A 4,409-nucleotide genomic window follows, 5' to 3' on the forward strand; every position below is an offset into this window, starting at 1 on the left:
CCACACAACTCTCCGCGCTCTGTAAGGATCGTTCTCTACGTACTGTAACTCCATTATCCACTCACTCCTACCCACTGATCTCCCTCCTGGCACTGACACCTGCAAGCGGGACAAGTGCTACACCTGACTCCTAACCTCCTCCCTCGTCACCATTCAGGGCCGCAAACAGCCCAGTTCCTCCCGTTTCTTCCATGGTCGATTGTCCTCTCGTATTAGATTCCTTCTTCTCCAGCCCTTTACCTCTTCCACCTGTCCCCTCTCAGCTTCTCACTTCATCACCCTCCCCCAAGTTCCCCCTCACGTTGTCTCACCCGTCACCTATCAGCTGGTTCTCATACCCAACCTTTTTATTCTGGCTTCTGTCCCATTCCTTCCCAGTCCGAATGAAGGGTCTCATTCCGAAACACCGACTGTTTATTTCCCCTGAATAGATGCTGCCTGACTCACTGAGTTCCTCCGGCATTTTGTGTGATAATCGGGTTTGATCACCTGTTGCTTTTGATGCATCTTTGTTTCTATTTCTTTCACTCTCTGACTTCCAGGATCAGCTAAAATCTTCCTTAGACTCTCTCACAAAAAAGAAATCAGACTTCCAGAAAAAGGAGCAGCAACAGAAAGAGAAGATTTCCGGAGTTCGGGTGAGGCTTCCTGAGCGGAATTTCTGATATTACTGCCGAGTTTTGCTCCATTTAATGCAGAATAGCCGAGTATCGCAGCTCCAGTGACCTGGGTTCGATCCTGACCTCTGCTGCTGTCTGTGTGGAGTTTGCATGCTCCCCCTGTGACCACGAGAGATTCCGGCACATCCCAAGGACATGACGGATGAATGGCTAATTACCGTTAACCCTGTGAAGGTGGGGTGGGTGTGCGTGAATCGGATGGGAGTTTATGGGTCAATAAGTGAGAATAGGTTTCAGGAAAACGTGAGGGAATGGTGTTGACGGGAATGCACTCAGAAGTAGCATGGACTCTAACAGACCGAACTGAGCGACAAAAGGAAACAGAGCACAGCAATGCAGTATATTAATCTTCACCTTTCATTCGACAGGAACAGTCACACAGCCTTCAGTCCCACGTCACATCACAGTTTGCTGAACTGCGCCAGATTATCACTGAGAAAGAACAGAGCTTACTCAGGGATCTCAGGGAAGAAGAGAAGAGGATTCTCAATCCAATGGAGAAAAATATTCTAGCTCTTCAAGAGAATATAAGGATTATTCAGGAGCAAATCACAAAGTTAAAGGAACAGATGGATCAAAAAGACAGTGTGATGTTTCTCAAGGTGAGGGATTATATTTCAATTTGTTTCTGTCAAAGGGCACTAAATGAACAGTGGTATATTTGAAATAAACACAGCACAGCGGCCAATTCTAACAAACCAATTGCCGCTGCTGGCGACCTCACACAAGTTGTTATACTTGCATGATGCACCCTCCCATCACTCCAATAATGACATTTCAAAATGTCCAAGATACGCTTTCAGTCCTTCATTAGCAAAATACAATCTTGAAGCAATGAAACTTCAGGGTAATTAATTGTAAAGTAAGCTGCAACACAGCGGTCAAGAACAGAATGACATCCGCCCGTCCCCAGCTCAAAACTGCCCAGAACAAAGTACAGATAGGTAACTTTTTCCCTTCGCTTTTACCATGCCTGGGTTGTTGTTGTCCTATAATAATAAGATTACTAAGGGATTGGACACGCTGGAGGCAGGAAGCATGTTCCCGCTGATGGGTGAGTCCAGAACTAGAGGCCACAGTTTAAGAATAAGGGTAGGCCATTTAGAACAGTGATGCGGAAAAACTGTTTCAACAAAGTAACAAGGACTCTTCTTCCAACGGCATCCTGAGTCACTTCCCTTGTCCCGCTCTGCTACTCCTGCCAAAAGACCCCAAACCAGACTACAGTCCGTCACAAATCTCTCTCCGCCCAGCTCTCTCTAGAGTGGTGGATATGTGGAATGCTCTGCTCCAGAAGGCAGTGGAGGCCAAGTCTCTGGATGTTTTCAAGAGAGTTAGATAGAGCTCTTATAGATAGCTGGGTCAAGGGATATGGGGAGAGGGCAGGAACGGGATACTGATGGTGGATGATCAGCCATGATCACATTGAACGGCGGTGTTGGCTAGAAGGGCCGAATGGCCTACACCTGCACCTATTGTCTATTGTCCCAAAACTGGACTTCCACAACTTCTGTATATCCCAGGACAGAATGCAAATTTCTCTGAAATTATTTACTCTGATCATAACACAGAGCTCCTGACTGTGTCCTTAATTCTACATTAAATACCCTCTAAAACTCTCGTTAACTCCCAGTTCCAGTCACAGGCTGTGAGTGTGTCTGGTGCGGTTGGTGTGAGGGTCTCTCTGTCAATCAGTGAGAACAAAGAATTTGACCCACACATCACACTTATCTTCTGTATCCAGTTTCCATCAGATTAGGGAAACTATTATTGTCTTTTTACTTTTACAGATAACATTCAAATAAACGTTCAACTGTTCAAAACATAACCAGGTCATTCGGCCCATTTTCTCCTCTCAATTTCCCTGCTTCACAATCCTCCACCCACCTACTCACCACAACCAGCAACAATGCCCCGAACTCCCTGGTCCCTCACGTGTTTATCCAGCCTCCCCATTACATTCAATCTCTGCTGTTCCATTTCAGCCACTCCTGTGGCAGCGAGTTCCACACCCTCGTCACTAAATTTCTTGTGGAATTTGTTAAAATCCATCTGGAATTACATCTCCCCACAAGTCTCCCCATAAATAGAGGTACTTCCTCCACCTGCACACAATCACATACATCACTGATCTTAAATTCCTCCATCCTATCAGCCTGACGTCATATCCAGATGAAAATGCACAGCCTGTCCTGTCTTCCCTGTAAGTTTCATCGTCTCAGTAATGGTCTGACATTCAGAAACTTTCCTTGTAAGTTACCCCGTGGTTCTGTATTGTCCGTGTGTGTGAGTAACTGCGAGATTGGGAATTTTCAACACCTTGTAATGATTTGGATGAAATTCAGGATGTGGACAGTAAGTCCAGGTCTAATTGGATTTGTGTTTTATTTATTTCAGCAGGAAGCTCGTCGGAACAGAAGGTAGGACAGGCTCTTTACTGAAACCCTGAATGGATTTGTAAAATAGTTCAGAATAGCAATTTATAACCAGCAGTTTAATATTTACAGGATTAATGATGATATCCAGGAATTGTCAGTGACAGATGAGACCCTACCGGTTGAAAAATTTGATCACCTCTATTTGTTGAACACAGTGCTGAGAGAAACGCTTGATGCTATTAATCGAGGTAAAACTTACAAAGATTCATTTCTCCTTGTTTATGAAGCTCAATTTAGTTCCAATTTGAGGCAAAGATTGTCTGTAATACTGGGCTGAAGGGGAACTGAAGTTTATTTCACATCAACCCCACCGACTGGGAAGCATCACTGTCACATGGTTAGCTGGAGATGTCAGACCCCTGAACACACCAGCACAGGGTCACAATACAACCAATACACGGGAGTGACAGATGAACCACCCTGTCCTGATCCCAGGCAAACGCACTAACACAGCAGGACATGAGTTTGGATCTACCAGATGAACTGGGAATTTAATACTGATGATAATATTGTAGGGAATAAAAGCAGGTATCAGTGTGGTGAGCGGGATTGTCAGGAAAATACACAAGTCCTTCATGTGCCCTGTGAGTGCAGACTCTGACTGACACAGGTCTTCCCCCTTCCGGATCAGCATCTCTCACTGTTGTTAGAGGCAGAAGAGGGGAGTGGTCGTGATCGGGGACTGAATCGCCAGGGGAACAGACAGGAGAATCTATTGATGTGAACGGGACACCCGAATGGTATGTTGCCTCCTGGGTGCCAGGGTTAGGGATGCCTCGAATCGTGTCCGCAGCATTTTAGAGAGGGAGGGAAAAGAGCCAGATATTTTGGTAAATTTCTGACAATGACATTGGAAGGAAAAGCAAAGAGGTCCTGAAAAGAATCTGGCTAGCTTGGTAGAAAGCTCAGAAGCAGCACCCCCAGGGTTGTAATTTCTGGATTGCTGCCTGTGCCACGTGCTGGTGAGGGTAGAAACAGGATAATTTGGCAGATAAACATGGCTGAGAAGATGGTGCTGGGGACAGGGATTCAGGTTCTTGGATCATTGGGATCTCATCTGGTGGAGGAATGACCTGCTCAAAAGGGATGGGTCGCACCTCAACCTGAGGGAGAACAATATTCTCACAGAGAGATTTGATAGAGCTGTCGGAGAGGGTTTAAACTAATTTGGTGGGGTGGGGGGTTGGAAGTGGAATGAAGGGATAGGACTGCTGGTAAAAATGCAAAGATATCATGCAGTCAGACTGTCAGATAGGGCGGACAGATGAGAGGAGAAAATTGCAGCCAGCAG

General features: G+C 45.7%; 1 long non-coding RNA gene across 1 annotated transcript; it reads left to right on the forward strand.

The window, feature by feature from the left end:
- The first annotated feature begins 1,119 nt into the window (after window positions 1-1,119).
- LOC140722138 (uncharacterized) lies at window positions 1,120-3,273 on the forward strand. Its single transcript, XR_012097545.1, has 3 exons — window positions 1,120-1,282; window positions 3,078-3,100; window positions 3,188-3,273. It is a non-coding gene; the product is annotated as an uncharacterized lncRNA (long non-coding RNA).
- Window positions 3,274-4,409: the final 1,136 nt, after the last annotated feature.

Source organism: Hemitrygon akajei, unplaced genomic scaffold (assembly GCF_048418815.1).
Source record: "Hemitrygon akajei unplaced genomic scaffold, sHemAka1.3 Scf000070, whole genome shotgun sequence".
NCBI lineage: Eukaryota > Metazoa > Chordata > Chondrichthyes > Myliobatiformes > Dasyatidae > Hemitrygon > Hemitrygon akajei.